General features: G+C 36.0%; 4 long non-coding RNA genes across 10 annotated transcripts; 3 read left to right on the top strand and 1 right to left on the bottom strand.

Annotated features, from left to right (window-relative positions):
• The first annotated feature begins 2,808 nt into the window (after positions 1–2,808).
• LOC144432381 (uncharacterized) lies at positions 2,809–4,348 on the top strand. The gene is made up of 3 exons (XR_013480567.1): positions 2,809–2,911; positions 3,172–3,292; positions 3,676–4,348. It is a non-coding gene; the product is annotated as an uncharacterized LOC144432381 (long non-coding RNA).
• A 223-nt stretch (positions 4,349–4,571) lies between these two features.
• LOC144411878 (uncharacterized) lies at positions 4,572–14,412 on the bottom strand. 4 transcript variants are annotated; one of them, XR_013468946.1, is made up of 4 exons: positions 13,182–13,404; positions 12,198–12,420; positions 11,504–11,690; positions 4,572–4,661 (listed from the first exon to the last, which is right to left on the bottom strand). It is a non-coding gene; the product is annotated as an uncharacterized LOC144411878 (long non-coding RNA). The 4 variants fall into 4 exon arrangements; XR_013468947.1 differs by lacking the exon at positions 4,572–4,661 and adding an exon at positions 13,590–14,412 and having other exon boundaries at positions 11,331–11,690; positions 13,177–13,252; XR_013468944.1 differs by lacking the exon at positions 4,572–4,661 and adding an exon at positions 13,590–14,412 and having other exon boundaries at positions 11,331–11,690; positions 12,307–12,420; positions 13,182–13,252.
• LOC120334192 (uncharacterized) lies at positions 8,406–11,311 on the top strand. Of its 3 annotated transcripts, none has more exons than XR_013468950.1 (7): positions 8,406–8,449; positions 8,593–8,700; positions 9,091–9,198; positions 9,483–9,539; positions 9,628–9,700; positions 9,783–9,855; positions 10,001–11,311. It is a non-coding gene; the product is annotated as an uncharacterized LOC120334192 (long non-coding RNA). The 3 variants fall into 3 exon arrangements; XR_013468949.1 differs by having other exon boundaries at positions 9,483–9,543; XR_013468948.1 differs by lacking the exon at positions 9,628–9,700 and having other exon boundaries at positions 9,483–9,543.
• Positions 14,413–17,320: 2,908 nt separating the features above from the next.
• On the top strand, positions 17,321–21,014 carry LOC120334304 (uncharacterized). Of its 2 annotated transcripts, none has more exons than XR_013480607.1 (6): positions 17,321–17,539; positions 18,481–18,550; positions 18,637–18,706; positions 19,127–19,252; positions 19,743–19,795; positions 20,524–21,014. It is a non-coding gene; the product is annotated as an uncharacterized LOC120334304 (long non-coding RNA). The 2 variants fall into 2 exon arrangements; XR_013480606.1 differs by having other exon boundaries at positions 17,321–18,057.
• The last annotated feature ends 1,100 nt before the right edge of the window (positions 21,015–22,114 follow it).

The following is a 22,114-nucleotide window of genomic DNA, read 5'->3' as shown; positions in this document are numbered from 1 at the left end:
GTCCATCGCTAAGAAGATTGGCATGCGATTTCCAGTAAACAGGTGATATACCGCAAGTTGTTTTTAAAGTTTTTAAAATGCAAGTTTTCATGCTAACTAGACTTGAAAGCTGACATGGACAAACTAAACTAAACCAGAATTAAACCTGGCAAGTGTGATGCATCCAAAATCAAAGTAAAACCAAATTTGGCTGTTTTAGTTAAAAATATCCCAGGAGATTTCTTGAAATTGCAATCAAATTCATTTTGGGCACGAGGCCTGTAAATACTGTTCATTAAATGTAACTTTTTACGTCACACTTACATGGCCCTAGGTAGGCAAAATTTTTGGCCCTTTGTCTAAAAACCGAATATCATACTTGATGTTCTCTTTTTTTACCCCAGGTCAACACAACCAACACTTAATGTAGAATCAGAGCCATCGGTGAAGAGCAAAGGATGGAAGATGGACACTTCGCTAGAGGATTCTTCACTTGTGTGGTAATACAAATTTCGTCTGTCGATTTATTAGTTAGTCAGCAAGAAATGACTAGATAGGGTTCGACAGACGAATCTAGACTAGGTGTTTAGATGGCTATTAATTGTTTAGCAGGGAATATCTCAGGCCGGCGAGTAGAATTTAAGAAATCAAATGATTTTTAATATAATCTGCTCTTTATGGGCGTGTTCATGATTCATATATCAATCAGTATAAATTGCTGATTGGACCTATATTCGGCATCATTCTGATGTATCGATCCACATGATAATAATTCGTGGTCAATTTTATACAATTAATATTTACAAAGGACAAACTAACCATTTTTCTTTTGATAATGCCGAAATCTTTCTGTAATTATATTTAGCATTGTTATATATTTGGGATTCAGCCGGTTCTATTAACAAATAAAAGTTCGTCTTAGTTTTATTGCTTATAACAGAAATTAGACTTTCTGATACCGGATGACCAATTGAGTGACGGACTTCAACAGATGTTGGATGAGGCACACACATTTCAAGATCGTTGATATCACATAATTTTCAGATTCATTGTTCACTTTTACTCCAATGGACACATTTACTATTTGTTATTATTTTCGTGTTGAACTTTATTATGGGTGTCGCTGCTCGATGATCAAATTTGGATTCTCGCGGCTCAGATCACCCTGAAATGCTTTTTATTTATTTATTGAAATTTGTATATCGAGTGTGCTTTCGGTATGATGAGATTTCTGAATAATAGTATCGAAAACTGTTCAAAGCCAACTTTACTACTCAAAACTGAGATAATGACTGTTACAAATACCTATTTGCTCGATTATGAAATGGGTCAAAAAATAACTTTATTCACTACACAACATTATACATCACACATGGAACCAATTACCTCATGACGTCGAACAATTTCTCATAAATGTGAATTTTCTGCGTCGTTGGAAGAAAGGCATTTAAGGACTCAATCTCGATTGAATAATTATCAAAGACGAATCTCGAACGATTGAAGGGTTCTATCAAAGAATATATGTGGCGATGCAATATCAAACAATGCAATTGCTCGGAGAATGTTATGGAACACAAATACTCCTATATGATGGTGCAAAGATTCTTCTCATGTCTCAAGTTTCTATGTATATAAATTGAACTCTGAATTCCAATCCCCAAAAAACTTTATGATGATATCCCTTGTCAATTTTATATGATGGTGCGCAGATCCCCAATGTTTATATTTATAGAGATTGCACTCTGAACTCTACGAAAAGTGAACATACCCCTCCGCATGTTTCTATGTATAGAGATTGCACTCTGAACATTACGAAAAGTGCACATACCACTCCCCATGTTTCTATGTATAGAGATTGCACTCTGAACATAACGAAAAGTGCACATACCACTCCCCATGTTTCTATGTATAGAGATTGCACTCTGAACATTACGAAAAGTGCACATACCACTCCCCATGTTTCTATGTATAGAGATTGCACTCTGAACATTACGAAAAGTGCACATACCACTCCCCATGTTTCTATGTATAGAGATTGAACTCTGAACTCTACGAAAAGTGAACATACCCCTCCCCATGTTTCTATGTATAGAGATTGAACTCTGAAGTCTATTAAAAGTGCACATACCCCTCCCCATGTTTCTATGTATAGAGATTGAACTCTGAACATTACGAAAAGTGCACATACCACTCCCCATGTTTCTATGTATAGAGATTGAACTCTGAACATTACGAAAAGTGAACATACCACTCCTCATGTTTCTATGTATAGAGATTGAACTCTGAACTCTACGAAAAGTGAACATACCACTCCCCATGTTTCTATGTATAGAGATTGAACTCTGAACTCTACGAAAAGTGAACATACCCCTCCCCATGTTTCTATGTATGGAGATTGAACTCTGACCTCTATTAAAAGTGCACATACCACTCCCCATGTTTCTATGTATAGAGATTGAACTCTGAACTCTGCGAAAAGTGCACATAACCCTGCCCATGTTTCTATGTATAGAGATTGAACTCTGAACTCTACGAAAAGTGCACATACTCTGCCCATGTTTCTATGTATAGAGATTGAACTCTGAACTCTACGAAAAGTGCACATACTCTGCCCATGTTTCTATGTATAGAGATTGTACTCTGAACTCTACGAAAAGTGCACATACTCTGCCCATGTTTCTATGTATAGAGATTGAACTCTGAATTCCTCAAAAAACTTTATGATAATATTTAATGTCAAAACACACAATTCTTAATATTCTACTAAAGAAACAGCCAGATTGCAGATAATAAATTTGCAAGCGACTGGTACGGGTGGGGAAAGTGTTTCTCTGGCTTCGCAGCATCAACCTTCGTCCCGATCAGACGCTGAATACCACAACTTGTCCATCGCCATGAAGACTGGGTGACCAATGCGATTACGAATGGAAAGGTGATATACCGTGTATTATTTCAAAAAATATTAAACGAAGTGTTTACGCGAACTATATTTGAGAGCCCGTAACTATAGTGCTTGTGACCTATATAATATATAAGGAACTATTGGTACGTTGCCAGCTCTATAATATAAATATGCTTCTGTTACTTTGATTGATCAAATGCGATGATTTATCAACTCATTTTATTGTTTCAGAATAATATATATAAAGCATGATTAATAATGGAAGTAATGTGCTCTTAAATGTTTCACAGGAGCCAAAAAGATTTACAATTTCGTACGACGAGTCGCAGAACTGCTTTGCAATTCCCGCTATGCACGTTCACGTTATTCATAGACTGACTGGATGTTCCAACGACCTCAAATACGTCATCGGTAATTATTGAAACCATGCATTGCTTACTGTTTTTGCTGATATTGTTTGATAAAAAAATCGATTAACAAAGTGGGGTATTCCCGTAGTGTGTGTACAAAGTTAGGGTTAGGCCATAATTTTATTCCGACTTTCCTTATTTTAGTTCTATTACGAGTTCGGGGACTGACTGTGTTAGCCGAGTGAAAATAACCCCTGCCCTTGGATTTCGGTCCCTTTACACAACTTCATGTAAAGTAGGCGAATATGATTAGTTACCTCCATATTGGTACACACACTTCTGGGGCGACGCAAAGTGTACCAAAAGCCGAGATAAATATTTTTTATTACATATGCAATGCTTTCAAACAAAATCATAAAATGATTGTTCTATTGGTATTTACAGGTAAAAAAAAATTTCATAATATTCGAGTTTCCGAAAGACAGGCCTCGACATCAATCAACTAAGGTGAGATACAAAATAACTACCCGTATCTAATAAACTTCGTAGAGTGGTTCACGTAATCGTTGGTTGGTTAGGGCTTCGACCACCATCAAGTCCATGCATCTGAAAACAAATAACTGGCTAACTAATCCGACATAGACTGGTAACTGGACGAGAGGCCGTGGTTCGCCGTGTGATTGAGCCGTCTAATCAACTTTCCTCTCCCCGAGATAACTATATAAATACAAATCCCAATACGCATCCAAAATACGCATGTAATATTAAATATGAGTCGCTTCAGTTCATATTTGGCCTTTTCCATGGCCTTATTTTAGAGTTTTTCTGCGCGGTGCCAAATTTTTTTCATACAGCAGTTGCCAGATTGACTTGGGTTTTCACCCTAATTCCGTATATCATACCCAGTGTGCTCATGTTTTTTTTTTAATTTTTGATCTGTGGGCATATAGGTCAAATTCCGTGGGTGCTAGTTATTTTGTCCTGTAGCATAGCTGATATGACCGCGTTGGTTTAGGTTTAGGCGAATGCAGTCGAATGCTCCAGCGAGCTCTGTAGTTTGGATTCCGATATGGGTCTCATTATTGGCTTCCCTGTTCTCGGGTGAAGTAAGAAAATCTTACAAAAATATATTAGCAAAGCTGTATTACAAAATACATAAATTAATTTGCAAACTTGAATTTTCTCCGAAAATGGTTTACGGTTCTTTGGCATCTGGCATCTTTGCACCCTAACAAAAAATATTTAATTATTCCATTATTGATAATTACAGTAATAATTGAGTGCTTAAATGTTTTACAGGAGCCGAAAAACATTCACATATTAGAACGACGACTTTTGTTCTCACGTTTTTTTTTTCATCTCAGGCCAACTGAACTTTTAATTTCGTTGTGTGTTCGTTGTACTAACACTCCTTCGCTTAGATTTTTTCCCTGAAAAGCAAATATAAGTTTACGAATATTATGCTATACTTAGTGTTCTCATGTTTTTATCCCAGACCAACTGAACGATTTCGATTGTTGTTTATGTTTGTGGTACGAACACTTCATGTAGAATCAGAGCCATCGGGCGAAAAGCAAAGGGCGCGAAGATGGAAGATGGGACTCTACGCTTCGCTAGAGGATTCTTCACTTGTGTGGTACTACAAATTTCGTCTGTCGATTTATTAGTTAGTCAGCAAGGAATGACTAGACAGGGTTTGACAGACGAATCTAGACTAGATGTTTCGATGGCTCTTATTAGGAATGGTTACCGAAGAACAACTCAGTCCGGCGGGTAATAGGAATTTAAGAATTCAAATGATTTTTATGATGATCTGCTCTTTATGGGCGTGTACATGATTTATACATTAATCAGTATAAATTGCTGATTGGACTTTTATTTAACATCATTCTAATGTATCGATCCACTCAGTAATAATTTCGTGGACGATTTTTTAATATTATTATTTGAAATAGGGAAACCTAACCATATTTTCTTTCAATAATGCCGAAACCTTTCGATAAGTATCATAACAATGTGATATATTTGAAATTAAACAAAATTTGCTCCTTTGACCGACTGAATTAAATAAAGAAGGGTTTCGGTTAGGCTTAACACTGCACTGATTTATGTGTTGTTAGTTAGATAGGGCGTTAGATTTTGTTTTTTATTTCTGGGATTAAGCTTCAAAGTCTCCTAAATTAAATCGGTCACATGGAGCACATATTTGGATGAGACTTGAACTTTTTTCCTTGTTAGGCCATAGTACAGGGTCTCACAAATTGTGAGACGAAGCAGACGAAAGACATCGGAAGGTACAATAGATCCTCTCGGGCGCAATAAATGGCAAAAACTTAAAATTCTTCAAATCATTTGTTTGAATTATTCCGATATTCGGATTTATTGGAAAACCATTGGCCACTATTGCACTTAAAGAGGTGAAGTCTTGGTTTAATATTGAACGGGTTTTCTAACCCAGATTCAATATTGCCAAGCCCAGTAGCACTAAGCTTCTGGTAAGGTAGTTAGGCTAGGACAAATAGTAGTTGATGACTTAAGCATTGGGGCACAAACAGTTGTAATATGCAGTTAAACCCATAAAACACGAGACAACAATGATCTAAAACTGAAATTTTCCTTATTACGATTAGGTCAACTGTTCGCCAATGCAAAGTTGTCTTCTATTCTTCGTAAATGTTGCCTCTAGGTATCTGGCAACTTAGGGTTTTTAGGCCGGTCAGCTTTCAGTTTATATATAGCGCTTCGATCTAGAGAGCCTAAACCCCTGGTGCTTGCACCATTTAGCCAGGATTCACTCAACGTAGCAGAGTGAAATCGCCCGCGCACATGATAAATACAGATTGGGTTAAAAAAGCTGACCTTAGGCAGGTTAGAATATGTAGGGAACGCTTCGTTCATTGCAATATTAGATCAGGTCGGCGTAAATAGACTTTGTCAAACTAGGGTTAAAAATCGTTCGCTGGGATGTTGAGATGGGTGGTTGGGACGGCCGGATAGATAGTTTTTAGTTAGGGATAGATAGGTATAAGGGTGAGAAGTGATTATCACTCGCACTGTTGTCCTCTCTTGTGACTTCAAGCTGGGTTTGATAATTTACTTTATCACGGTGATAGGCGAGCATTAGGAGAATGAATGATGCAACAGTTCCCAGGCATCTTTTCTGGGGATTAAAACTCTTTCTCTTCCAATCTAGTTCTAGGTTATATTTTTACACTTGTGCATATTTTCTTTTTCGTGGTTAATTGTCTTGGCGACAAAACCATGTTCATACACTGTGATATTCGACTTGGTGTTTCATCATATTTACATGCTTCTTATTGTCGTGCAATAAAATGCAAAACATCTTATGTCCAGTGCCATGCAAACAACTGTACACACTTTATTTATTGCATTTTTTTGTTTTGTTTTCTGTGTCATATTTTAGTGTTCCACTTTCCAGGAAATTAGCTTCTGTATAAACTATCATTTCGTCAACTAATACTGTTTTCATATTTTCAGATATCATCGTAAGAAGATGAACACTAGTTATTTTCAATCATTTCCCGAGACTTTTAACTTAATTCTGATGATCCAGCTTAATTTGTGAACTTTAATTGACTCGAAAGTTTCTAATAATATAAAACGTTTGGTTTGAATTTAACCACAAATACATTTGAGCAGCTAAGAGCATTCAGCATTTGAAGTTTTCAGTTATGCGTAATAGCCACCGTTCAAATTTAATAATTTTCTTATATTATATTCCGCCACCGTGTCCCATGTTTCTATACCAGGTTAGGGTTAGGCCATAATTTTATTCCAATTTTTCTTATTTTAGTTCTATCACGAGTTCGGGGACTAGCCAAGTGAAGTATAACTTTAAGCCATTTTTTACTATATATATATTCTAACTATTTTACGGGGACAACATTGTTCCAGCCAGCTCGATGTTGCAATTCCAAGAATTTCGGCGCGCGGTGGAAGAAAGAATGCACAAGAAAGCTTCCTTAATGGTTCAACAATCGCTGACGGAAGCATGATGCCGACAAAACGGATGTTGAACAGGAAGGTTAAGGAAGGATTGTTGTATGCTGTGTTAGTGACGGTGAACGATTCTAATCGTGGAGGATGAATAAACGCGATGGTGTAAGTGTTCGTTTCTACATTTAAACGTAATTTATATATTTCAGGGGCTTTTCTATATGTTGCATTTATGTGGAGAGTTGAAAACATGACATTGCAAGTTGAAACTGGACATCGTAGTTGTAAGGCTCTCTAAAATGCGTGGGATGATTTGTTGAGACTGATCTCCAATTATGCCGCAATAAACTACAGCATAAACTACGACTTTACTCGATTCTTTTTACAGATTCTACGTTAAGTTGATATTGTTGATGGATCTGATGTGTAATTTGTTGAACTTGGCAGCATAGCTTTTAAAATAAGAGGATTTTTATAAGCTAACAGAAACATGGACTAGTTCACCTCGTTTTAAAGCCTATATTTGCCTTTATTTACAGTTTTAACCATGTTTATTTTATTGCCTATCTCTATGTTCTTTTTGTCTTGAAGTCGGCGTTTTAACATTTTTCGCAGGCTGCATTTAACATTTTTTTGCTTGCTGCATCTATTTTCTTTGCTTGCTTTATCTAATCATTTTTTGCTGGCTGCATCTAATCATTTTTTTGCAGGCCATTTTATATGGGTCTAACCATTTTTAACATTTTTTGCAGGCTAGATCTAACCGCTTTTTTGCAAGCTGGGACTAACCACTTTTTTTGCAGGGTCTGCATCGAACCCTTTTTGCAATTGCTAGGTTTAACCATCTAACCATTTTACTTTTTTTTTGAAGGCCGCGTCTAACCATTTATTCTTGCAGGGACTAGGTCTAACCATTTTTGTTGACTGATGATTTTTCAATAGTTGAACATTTCTTTTTGAGTTGAATTGACGGTATATGATGAAACCGTTGATATATATATATATAGACAATAAAGGGATCGTTGACTTCGTTGGCCAAAACCCTAACCTGGTACACACACTACGGGAATACCTGAAACTGTGCTTGAATTGTTGATGAACACGACCATCATTGCTTGCCTTTTGTCCTTATTCAGAGTTGACATTTGCGTGACTGGGGTAAAATTATAGGCGTTGAAACTTTTAATTCATCTGTATGAAATGTTGATGGAGCCCAAGACTGGTTGCATAAGAGTGTAGAATACATCGAGTGTTTGAAAAGGTGATCTAATAAGGTAATTTTGACATGTTGTAGTCTCTGCGGTTTAAATCCAAACGCGGAAGTAATTTATAACCATTGAAGTAAATATTTTGTCTGCATACTTCGAATTGAAATAACTTTTGTCATTATTTTTCTTTGTGTAGATTTGCACTATGAAGGAATTTTTGACAACATTATGGGATGAGTGATTTCGATCATATCAAAATATAAATTATTGATAAAAGGGAACACTCCTTCACGGGAACACAATGGTAAGTAAATATTTAATACTTTAGTTAGACAACTTAACCAAGGCACATATGAAGTGAATCGGAAACTTTTTGTCTTAAATTCTTGAAGTCCTGTTAATGTATTATATCGATTAGAGCAGAGATGGGCAATTACTTTTCCTAGTGGGCCATTCATAGATATTAGACTTGGTCACTGGGCCGGAAGCTCAAAACTCAATATGAAAACTATGAATAAAAACAGTTTATTTACAGAGTTTTACGGGTTTTTGACAAGGTGAACTAATAGGTTGATTTTGACATGGTGTAGTCTCTGCAGTTTAATTTTAAATGCGGAAGTAATTTATAACCCCGGAAGTAAATATTTTGACTGCATACTTGGAATGGAAATGATTTTTTTATTTCTTTTCATAGATTTGCACTACGGAGGAATGATCAACAACGTAACTGGATGAGTGATTTCGATCATATCGAAATGTAAATTATTGATAAAGTAGAACACTATTTCATGGGAACACATTGGTAAGCAAATTTTTAATACCTTTTAGAAAACATAACCATGGCCCTTGTTCGCCTATTTTCCATCAAGTTGCATAAAGGGACTGAAACCTATGGGCAGAGGGATATTCACTTGGCTAACACAGATAGTCCCCGAACTTGTAATAGAACTAAAATGAGGAAAATCGGAATAAAATTATGGCAAGTCCTGTTAATATAATACATTTATATCGATTAGAGTACTTTAGTAGCTGTAAGCATTCGCCATAGGTAGTTCGTTAAAACTAAATTTTTCTTTTCCACTTTAGAGGGAAGAGGACTATGTGAAACTGGGGTTGACAAATTATCGTTTAGCAAAGACTAAAGTAGGTTAAATATTTAAATATATCCTTGATTAATTAAATAGTTCGTAACACATAGCTATGTTGAAACTGAATTTTTCTTATTCAACAGGGATAATAGAAGCGTTGTGAAACTGGGGTTGAGATCGAATCTACAAATTATCATCTAGCAAAGACTTCAGCAGGTAAAATATTTAAAACATTCATCTTGATTTACTAGTTCGTAACGCAATGCTATGTCGAAACTGAATTTTTCTTATTTAACAGGAATGACGGAAGCGTTGTAGACCTGGACATGACATCAGATCTTCGAATTATCGTTCAGCAAGGACCAAAGCAGGTGAAATATTTGAAACATTCGTCTTGTTTTTCTAGTTTGCAACACAAAGTATTAAAAATGAGTTGTTTTAATATTTATACAAACTATTTTCGGAAACTCAGGAAAAAATTAAGACACTTGTCACTTCTAAAATCTTATTCTGCAGGTCGATTGATTTGTAAATGGTCGTCACAATCTAGAGGCGATTCTTCACTACAGCACTAATTCCGATCTCCATCAAAGAACGTGGAACTAATGACTTGAAAACACTGATCGGAACTATTACCACAGTCGAACTCTGACACTATGAAACTCTGAAATGTGTGATCAGACCGATTCTGAGACCTTTGGGTCAGACTATCAAGACGTAATAACTCTGAAAATTGATATACGCAGACAATAATGCCGGTGCAATAAACTCGGTGAATTTAGACCAGGGGTGGTCCTGGTTTTTGGACCAGGGACCAAGTGTGACGTAAAAGTTACATTTTATGAACAATATTTACAATGTTACAAAAGCAAAAGTGGAAAACAATAAGCCTCGTGCCGAAACTAAATTTAGCCGCAACCTCAACAAATTTCTTGAGCTATTTTTTACGCTTTAATTTACCTTTACGCGTTTGAATAAGTTACGCTTTTACGTTTTAATTTGGTTGTGGAAGTATCAGGAGGGCCAGGTTATATTGCCCAACGGGCCGGATTTGGCCCGCGGGTTATAGTTTGCCTGTGTCTGATTTAAACCCTTAACAGTGATTCCACGAGTGTTAGGCCATGTTAAAATGCTTGAATGTGCATAACCGTAAAAAAAATACCAAAAAAGGAGATAAATCGTGATAAATAATGTGTGAACGTTAAAACGCTTTATTATCGGCTAAGGCCTGAAATGTATTAAAGCGAACATTTTTTTCTGAGACTCTATGATAGCATTTTTATTATATGAAATTTAATTCGTGTCATTTTTTAATTTTATTTCCAAACAAAATTATTCGTCTATTCTCTTTTTAAAATTGCTGTGGGATTGGGGTGGGATTTATACACAGAGCTGGATTCAATTCATTGAAATATCCAGCTCCGCGTATGGTTTACAGCAATTTTATTTGTGTATTAATTTGTGTTAACATTCGAAATAAAAAAGTGCAAAAACGACTGCTATATAATCTATATATAGTAATGTAATTTCTTCACTTCACTCTTGCAGCCGTACACTCCGATTTCTTGAAAAAATGTTAAACACTTTTGCATTACCGAACTTTTATATTTATTTTGTGCTGCTCTGTTTTTAGAAGATTCATGTTTTTATGCCCCAAGGGCTTCGTAACTTCTAATGGACGTAACAATTTAAGTAAGTCGATATATTTGTTGTCGCTGTCATTGGTTTTAAAAAATACTGGAACGAACCTGATTATGGGAATATTCTTAACGAAATTTCACGTTTTTGACGAACTGTGTAAGCTTCCTTGATTACCTTATTGATTTCAAATATATATTTTAAAAAGTATAAAAATATCCTTACTCACTTGCAGAGAAAATCAAAACAATTATATTACCAAAACGTCCTTGAGAATAACCGAGGAGATGTTAAACGCACATGGAAAACTATTAACGACATTATTAAGATCAAGTCCAGAGATGATATTTCCATCTTAGAATTAAAACTTGAAAATGGTACCTCAGTGTCAGATCCTGTCTTGGTGGCCAGTGAATTCAATAAATTCTTCTCAACAGTTGGTGAGAGACTTGCAAGAAAAATCTCTCAGAGCTCTAATACAATCACAGATTTCTTGGGTGTTCCCCTAGGAAACTCTTTCTATCTTGAGTCGACGTCAACCACAGAGATTCTTCAAATAATCTCGAATCTGAAAAAGGGTAAAGCAGTTGGTCCTGATGGTATTCCATCTCACTTCTTAAAAATAGTCGCAGACATCATATCCCCAGCGCTAAGCCATTTTTTCAACTCTTCATTTAGATTAGGTATTTTTCCCTCCTCACTTAAGATAGCTAGAGTGATCCCTATATTTAAAAATGGCAAAAGAAATGATCCATCTAATTACCGACCAATTTCCATTCTACCAGCAATCGGCATTATTCTAGAAAAATTATTGTATAAAAGAATGATTAATTTTTGTTCAAAATTTAACTTGATCGACAAGTGCCAATTTGGATTTCAGACCAAACACTCTACCAACCATGCTATTCTAGATTTAATTTCGTCCATTTATGACAAACTTGACAAGGGGGAATTTGTTTGTTGTACTTTTCTAGATTTAAAAAAAGCCTTTGATACTGTCGATCATCATATTCTTTCTCATAAACTAAGACATTATGGCTTTCGAGGTGTTTCAGGCAACTTATTAACTGATTACCTGTCTTGTCGGTACCAATATGTAGAGGTCAATTCTCATAAATCTCCAATGTTGCCCATCCAGTATGGAATTCCACAGGGTAGTGTATTAGGACCTCTTGGTTTCTTACTTTTTATAAACGATTTATCAAACAGCTCTAATTTCCTGACAAAATTGTTTGCCGATGATGCCTGCCTTCTCGATAGTGCGAAGGATTTGATCACACTCCAAGCCAAAGTGAACACTGGAATTAATAAAGTATATGAGTGGATGATATGCAATAAACTCACTGTAAATGTGGAAAAATCCAAAGTCATGTTATTCAGCCCTAAAAGCCGGACTAGAAATTCAAGTCTTTCAATTAAAATTAATGGTATTCCATTAGAAATCGTCCAGTCTTATAGATATCTTGGGCTTCATATTGACCATCAACTCAAATGGAACAGCCACATCACTGAAATGTACAAGAAACTCTCCAGATCAGTAGGGATTCTGGGAAAACTCAAGTATTATGTGCCGAGCCCAACTCTGCGGACTATTTACTTTGCTCTTTTTCAATCACATATCCAATACGCCTTAGCTGCATGGGGCTCCGCTACTCAAACTAGCTTGCGTAAATTAGAGATTTTACAAAATAGGGCTGTTAAAATTCTCTCCGGAGCACCAGTTCGTTCAAACATAAACACCCTATATCATAAAGCCAGGGTGCTAAAATTGTCTGACATCTATAAATTAGAAATTTCTAAGATTATGCACCAGTTCCACAACAACCAATTGCCTGCAGCTTTCGCTGATTATTTCACTGTTCTCAGTAATGTGCATGAGCATAACACACGCTCTTCGACAAAATCGAATTTTTTTGTTCCCAGATTTTCGCTAAGCAAGTCCCAAAACTCCTTGAAGTATAAGGGTGTTGTAATTTGGAATAGTATTCCCCAAATCTTACGTGACTCTTCTTATGAAACTTTCAAAACAAAATATAAAAAATTCTTGCTGTCACCTTACCAGTCTGCTGTGATTGCATCCAAATGATGTGGCCTCAGCACTCTTTCCCGCTTGCTCCGCTAGGCCTATACCTGTAATAATAATACTTTTTTTTTTTTTTTTCAATTTTTTCATGTCCTCATCTTATTGCATTCTTGCCAGTGATTTGAATTATGTAAAGTGTGCCATGCTAATTGCATGACCTGTATTTGTTCGTAACCTGCACAATATGGTAAACTACTTTTCTTATGTTTGAGATGGTTCATGAAGTTTTGTACGAATTTAACCACATTGAAATTCTAAGCCCATCTGCTCAAGATCTTGGTTAAGTAGCATAACATTGTGACTTGTTTTCTCTTGCAGTCAGTAAAGCCTAAATTGTTTATCTGATTGTCATTATACTCTTATATAACATTGTAAAAGTATTACCTGATAAATAATATTTTTTTATGTACTTTTAAACTTTGCTTCATTGGTTCACTCAACTATTAGACTACGGTACTTGACTCTTCTTAGTTTTGCTGTTTCATGTCTTGTAGTCTATCTAGTTTCCCACTGTGAATGTTGATACTAGGTTACATTCGTTTTGAATGACTGTTATGGAATATCTTTCACATTTTGATATTTCATGTCTTCCCTGATTTTATATTTCCTGTAACGTTATGTGAAGCCCTGACTCCAGCTGCCAATCACTAGATCCCATTAACAGGTATCTCAATTCCTTTCTAGCATAAAGGTATGGTTTATTCGTTGGTGATCCTGTTGTCGCCCTCAGCAAACCATGGGTTCCACTGTAACCAATAACCATGCGCCATCAGAATTTGACATTTATTGCCCATTGTTAGCTAATGGGCTTCACAATAGTATTGTTGTGATACAATCCACTAACGCCATCTCCATGGCTACCGAATCAGTGGTGTTCGGAGTTGTCTTTTCTTTTGTTGAAGCCTAAGTGACTATTATAGTCACTTTGGTTGAAGCGAGCGATTGCTGGTTACAGCAGATCGTCTCGAGATATTTTATGTATTTTTTTCCTCAAGTTATTTAAACTTAGTTCGTTTTTTTGTTTTTGTTTTTTATATTATAGTGTTAGACTTATTTTATAGGTGCCGCTGCTCGATAACCAGTATTGGTTTCTCGCGTCTCCTTCACCCTGAAATATGGCCAATTTATAATTTAATTTATTGCAATTTGTATGTTTGTGCCTATTTTAAGTATGGTGAGAAATAAACTACTGATTACTGATTACTGATTACTGAATTCTGTTATTAAAATTGCTGTGGGATCGGGGTGGGCTTTTTACACAGAGCGGGATGCTATGAAGTCTGAAATTAGCTTAATTCATCAAAATGTCCTGCTCCAGTTCAGTGTAAGGTTTACAGCAATTTTATTTCTGTAATAATTTGTATCAAACATCCGAAATATGAAGGTTTAAAATATCGGTTCAAAGACTCAATATAGTAATATAACTTCTTCAGTTTTCATCTGTACAACCTGATTTTTTGAAAGTTTGGTCATCTTCACATTACCGAACGTTTATATTTATTTTGTGTTTTTAAATTCTGTTAGCGCAGATGCTAACGTAAATGTTCTTAGAAATAAACTTTTTGTGGATGCAATATTCTTTTTTTGGCGAATTGTACAAGTTTGCTTGGGTACCCTTTTCATTTTAAATTGGTTTGACATCGAAATTACGATATCAAATAATAACTATGCAAGACCCCGGATCTTCTGTTTTGAGTAAAACCGTTCTGCGAGTCTGTATGGGTTGATTATTCTCTTTATTCATGTTAATTGCTGTAGGATTGGGGTGGGCTTTTTATAGAGCATCTGAATTTTGCCGATTTGATTATTTTTATTTTAAAATGCAGTTGTTTTTAACTTTTGATCTCTGTGTACCGACTATAAAACATTTATATCTGCTCCTTTATCTCGTGTTGTAATTTTTAATAAAACTACTGAAGATAAGATTATATTTTTGTCTAAAATTTGGGCTGGGCTCTTGAGACATTTTCGGACATTTTGCGCTTTATTTCCTACCTGGAACAAAGTATATAGTAGTGTGGAAGGAATGCTAGGAAGCAGTAATCGCCCTCCGAGCTATATATAATATGTGCAGTGTAATATGTATATAGTTTGGGTGCCAGGTTAGAGTTGCGACTGCCTGGAACTCTTAAAACAGTAGCACACGTATAATATAATTGCATTCGACTTGACCCGCATGACGACGCGATGGTTTTGGCTGTGTCCAACAGAAATATGTGGCAGGACTCTTAGGACATTCCTACGACATGATGAACATGAATTCCGATCGACAAATAAAATAATATGGCTTGCTTAGATTCAATGCAAATATGATTGACATATACAAGATGTATTACATTTAATATTAACGCTAGCATCTCAGCAAGGTGTAGGCATACGAAAATATGTGACTATTGAAAATTGAATTAACAACATTTTAAAACTTAATTTATTTTCGCACATGACATAATTATGACTATGAGTGCTCGTCACTTTTGTCACAACAAGAAAATTGTCCCTTCCGTTCTGTTATGTCCCGTTTGCGCTTGTCAGTCAGTCATTAGATTTTCGGTGATAAATATAGAAATGACATTAAACAGCACTGAAAATTGAAAGAGGTAAACTGCTTAGGCGGAATCAAGATACTCATTTTTACTTCAAAAGAGTCAGGCAACTTAATTGCTCGGACTGCTCAATAGAAGCAACATTTGTAGGAGAATTAACATTGCTGGGCTTGAACGACTAGGTCGTACAAACATTTAAGAAATTTTCAAGTTCACCCTTTTCCATTAAATAGTAAGCGAGATCCATGCATTTTAAAAATTTGCCTGAGACCATCATAATGCTCACCAATTCATCTATAGTAGTAAACATTTAAAAAATAATTAAATAAATGCAAACCATCGTAGTTACATGCTGTTCCTCAGGACAAATAATAATACACGCAAATACCCAAACAGATGAATATTAGTTGGCAGGTCAATAAGTAGAGTTTTTCACCATATATGATAATGAGATCAGTTAGTTGGGATTCGTCGCTTACTAAACGCCAGTAAAAGTTAGTGATAAACTCGACGTCGGACTCAAGACTTCACCCAATTCTCGGATGAGCTATGAGCTGTGACCCCGACTTAAATGGTTCGATGATTTATACACAACATTGAACTGCGCGGTATGGGTGAGATATCATGCTTTTTGAAACACTGATATACTTGGCGAAACACACGTCAGTGGCGTATGTGTACGGCGACATGAGGGTAGAGACTACCGGTGAAATTCCAAGGAGTTCGATGATGTTGTTATTCACGTGTAAATAATAATTTCAATACTGTATAAAGTGACCCAATATCAACAAGATATTAAATGGTGTTGGGTTAAAGGAAATATGGGGTGTCCATAAAGTCTTGGAATATTTTGAAATTGCAAAGGGAATTTATCAATTCGATCTATTGATTCTGCCCTCACACATGTATAAAATGAAGTAAAAATACTTGAACGATTATTGATTAGAAAACAACAAACCTGGTTAAGATATATTTTGAACTGACTTCATAACAAAATTGAAATTGCAATGAACACCCTGTATCGTTTCAATAGTTATGACTAACGCAAAAAATATTGTTGCGTTAAAGTATCATTTTTGTATATATATGTGTACCTACTCAATTACAAGGCTTTCTGGATCAAATCATTGAAGATATCACGTAGTTTGGACAACATGAAGTTCTATAGAGTGTGGACCAACAGACGTCGCATAAGATCAATTCCGAATAAAATTACCCAGAGCAGTAAAGCCCCGTAAAGGTCACTAATGCTCTATTATGAATCCAAAAACATTTTTCGTCGAGACTGGGCTTATAACAAAACACAAATAGAATAACAATAAACAAATAGTTGTCTTGATAAAGTTTCCATGGAATGTGGTTTAATCCGACAATCTTCTCAGTCACATCCCATATCTACGTTCTTTATTTCCAATAGTAAACAACAATCATTGATTACTGATCAGAGTGAGAATTAGATTACGTATCTTTGTTTCTTAATTAAAAGTGACAATTCCCTCTCCTTGTGTTTCTTTTTGATACTGCCTTTTTTTCTTCTCTTTTGACGTTTAAAAAATATTTGGCGCGCGTGCCACATTTCAGTTCAGGGTGTGGCAGCGTGAGGTCGTTTCTGCACTGGTGTGCTCCAGATATACGCACAGTTATTTAGCCAGCGAATGTCTGGATATAACAGTGTTTTACTTGTCAACAGTGTTTCTACAAGATTATTAATGTACTGTCGCCTAAAATGTAGCGCACATTCTGTTAGGAACAAAGCTGAAAATTATAAATTTATGAATAGTAATTTTATTAGTAAGTACGTAGAATTCAAAAACACAAAATGATTTTCTTTGGTCCCGAGTGTTTAAGTCATATTCAGAATTCTAGTTGTGATTTTGAGTGTTGTAAGATAATTATAGTTTCTGTAATCTTATATTTTCATGTTACGCAAATTTATTCAACGTGTGTTTTGTTTTCATTTTGCTTGAGCACCTCGTTTCTAATTGAGAGCAGAATACCGATCTGCAAAACTATTTACGTTTGTTAGGCCATTTTGCGCTTCCTGGAACCTAAATTCCTTGGCTGATTTTTCGGTGCTCACGAATTATTCGTACCAAGATGGCGCACAACCTGAACATAGAATGTGTACCAGGTTCGGGTTGTTCAGGTTGTGCGTCATCTTGGTACGAATACATCCGAAGCGCCGTTTTTCGACTGGGTTGTGCTTGTTCGATACGAAGATGCTGCTGTAAAAATAAAGTTTTGGTTCTCAAAGATAACAGAAGTGCTGGGAGGCTACATTTGCAAATGTTTTGATTCCAACGGGACCGGTATTTCCCCCACATTTTGCCGTATTTTTATAATCCCTTGACACAACTAATCTGTTCAATGCTTAAAATATTTAGCAGGATTTGCGATGGATGATCATTTTTGTCACGAACTTCGTGCTCACATTTATATATTTATATTCCTTTCAGCATTGTGTTCTAGTTTTTTTTTATTATATACCGCGTTTGCCTGTTTTTGCAACGTTATTCTTAATTGATCAAGTCTTGCTTTCTGGTCAAAGTGTTATTGTTTATAATTTTCCTACTAAGCTCAATAACTCTGTATCATCGTTCTTCGAGATTTTTAAATTACAGGCCCAAAAGGAAGAACCTATCGACAAATGGTATTGACACGGTTGATGGTGAAGTGACGACTGATGGATGTTTGATCATAAAGTCGTCTTATAATTTTTGATCTAATTACAGGGCTTTGCGATGAAGGAAGATATTGTTACTGCTAGTAGACTAGTGACGATTGGTCGATGTAAATGGAAAGGTAGGTTAGGTAGTTACAAAATCTAAAGTTTTTATCACAATTTGATTATAGAGCAAACGTCTTATAATTTTTTTTTCTGATTACAGGGCTTTGCGAAGGTAGAAGATATTGTTACTGCTGATGTTCGTATGACGATTGATCGGTGTAAGTGGACAGGTGGGAGTTGCGTATCTTTTCTATTTCATGGAAAATATACCCATTGGAAGAAATGACGTAAATTAACCTGAAGAATAATTACCTAAACTGTTAGATCGTGTTTGTACAATGTGTACTTTTTAAATAATGACAGCGCTTAACTAACAACAAAATTTGAAGTAAATTTCGCATTTTTCAATCATTGTTTAGCTTTAATTTGAACGATCGTGACCTTAATTTGTTCTACATAAACAAGCTTATGATTTTGTGATTATACCAATGTAATTGTGTAAAAATACAACATCAAATAATTCTTTCTACGAACTTATTACAGTTCTGTTAAAGTTTTACACCACCATATTGTTGCGTGTTACAATTGTAAACGCTGACAAACAATACTATACTGCTATTATATTTACACTAAATGCTTCTTTTATATAGAATGCATACGAATACAAGATGAGATTTTGAAGTAACAAGAGAGCAATGCACAACTATATGGAAACGCAATTTGCCCGTAGTTTCTCTGAAAATCATCATGTAAGAGTCTCGCGATATCTGCAGTTAGTGAGTTTTTTGGGTGTATCTATTCCACTGCGTGTTGGGTCGTGCCGAACCGACATTAACTACTAAAGATGGGCATTTTTGAATACTTCCCATTTCATCACTCAGTCAGTTCGTGCGGGGTTGTCACCCACAATAAGAATCAGTTTTATCAATAACTCACTAGTTACTTCGAAGAAAATAGTCAAAAGGGATGTGCGCCAAATTGGAGAACAACCTGATAATCCTAACCTGGTACACATACTATGTTCAGGTTGTGCGCCATCTTGGTGCACATAAGTCGGGAGCACCTGCTAAACTGGCATTAAATACTAAATCCGGGCATTTTTAGATACCCGATAACTTAATAATCGAATCTTGATTACTAAGAATATATTTAAATTCCTTATTTCAACGCCATGATTGTATGCGAACATACTGCAAACTATGGTAATAGGTCACCATTCTTGTAAAATATTTCTGCATTTTTTTAAACTCGTAGCTTATTGTTCAGATTTGCCCGGAACAGCGAATCAAGGAGAGATCAATCTTACAAGTCGGGATAAAGTAATTATTCAATGTCTTCTTATAAAGGCCTAAATGTAGTAAAATTATTCAATCAATATCTTTATCGATATATTTAATGTTCAATTTTAGCTGCAATTCTGGATTTCAAGTATATTCGCCAAGCTATAATTTGTTGGTACTCCTGAAGTATGCGTACCAAGATGGCGGACACCGGAACGTAGTATGTGTACCAGGTTGGGGTTAGGCCTTAATTTTATTCCAATTGTCCTTATTTTAGTTCTATTACGAGTTCGGGGACTAGCCAAGTGACTCCCGTAGTATTTGTGCCTGAAATTATGGCCCAACTCTAAACCTGGTACACATACTACGCTCCGGTGTCTGCCATCATGGTTCACATACTTCGGGAGTAACATATCTAAAATGCCAGTGGAGATATCACACGCTTTGGTCGGCTTGTATGACGGTTTGTATGAGAACGACAATATCGGTCAGAGACCGAAGACTTGAACACGCTTGTCCCATTTTTATTTAACTCACGACTGTCTGGTTTGGAGTCGAATGCTGTCAATTTTTGCTGTCCCAAGTGATCCTTCGTCAAAGTGTTATTCATTCCCAAGAATGTGGTGTTTTAGTCTCGTAATTGTTATTGCGGAATATGTTATCGGTGTCGCAATTTTAGTCAATAAGTTATAAATGTTAAAATCATTCTAAGCGGTCGTGTGAAATATTTTTTTAAATACATGTTGAGCCAGTTTTTTATATTTCAGGTACGTTCTGAAGTATTAGAAGAAATTCATCTCAAATCAAGCAGACGTAGAATAACAGTTTTTATCTTGATAGCGAGTGTTTTAGAATTGTACAATCTGTATTTTCATTTTTAATTGAATTGAGCAAACCAGTACCCATGGCCCACGTTGGTCTTCTGCCGTGGGGTGAATATCTGGATCGGCGAAGCAAGCGCTGATTTAACCCGGTTACAGAGTGATAGACTGCCATCTAAAAATACGAGTAACACTCTTTAATTGGGACCCGCAATTAGCATGCCTGATTTTTATTAATTGACTACTAATTGAACTGGGTATTTGAAACTTTCCAAATCCAAAGTAAATAAATCCAAATCTCTCTTTCTCTGTTTATGCCCCGTCACAAAGTTCGTTCTGTGCCGGTATCTTAGCAGATTGTGTTTAATTTAGGCAGTTGTGTTTAATTAAGGCAGTTTAATTCTTTTTATTTTTTATTAAAGAGTTTTTAATAAATATAACCCATGAGAAAATACTTTCATGCTGGCTCCGAGTCTGGGATTGGTTTGTCAGGGGTTTCGAATAGTTAAACTAGCGATCTATGTTGACAAAAATTCACAATTGAGATAATAAAGCAAAGATTTTCAGTCAGTTACGGATGTGTTCACCATGCGTATGACGTCACTAGTCGTATGACGTCACCCTAACGAGCAGCGGTATTTTGGGGCGCGCTGGCGCCGGATCCGGGCCCGGAACGACGCGTAATTTTTTTATCTTCGGTCGACCATCGGCCATAGATAAATCGAGTGTAATAAACGGAATTTATCTACGATCATGCTTGATCATACATGATTTGACTAAAACTTTCAAAATTCCTCTTTTTCCAAGGTCTGACCCTTCAATTTTCTCCATTTTCGTTTATTTTGGGATTTCCATCTTTTTACAAGTCGGAGCTTCCTTCATATTTTAGATATCTGCGTAATCCGATTAATGAAGACACGAAATTGATAGGGGACAGTAACTTCGCGGGATTCAAACTTTGGTCACCATGAACAAACTAAAGGTATATCAACCGCCTTAACCAACTCGGCCAAGGAGGAACGTGAGAGCAAGGCTCTAAGTTCTAGTATTTATCATCCATCTTGAATTTTTTTTTACAAGTCCTCTGAGATGATAAATAAATATTAGACCTTAGACCTATGTTTTCAAGTTCTGAATTGGCTTAGTTGGTAAAGGCGCTGGAGTAGACCATAAGTTTGTTTATGGTAACTAGAGTTTGAATCCCGCGAATGTAACATCCGCTTATGTCGTCACTGGAACGTTGCGCAAAGATCTATATAGCGAAGGAGAAACTCGAGCTGTAAGAATACAGAAATCCCAAAATAAAAGAAAATCGATGGGTCAGACCTCGGAAAATGGAGAATTTTGAAATTTTTACTCACATCATGTATGATCAAGCATGATCGTAGATAAATTTCGTTAATTATGCTCGATTTATCTATGGCCTATGGCCGGCAAGAGATAAAAATAATTCGCGTCGTTTCGGCCCGGATCCGGCGCCAGCGCGCCCCATAAAATCGCGGCTCATCGGCGTGACGTCATAACCTAGCGACGCCAT

The sequence above is a fragment of the Styela clava genome, chromosome 15 (assembly GCF_964204865.1).
Source record: "Styela clava chromosome 15, kaStyClav1.hap1.2, whole genome shotgun sequence".
Classification (NCBI taxonomy): Eukaryota; Metazoa; Chordata; class Ascidiacea; order Stolidobranchia; family Styelidae; genus Styela; species Styela clava.
Note: the sequence above shows the minus strand (reverse complement) of the source record. Positions and strands in the feature narration are given on the sequence as shown.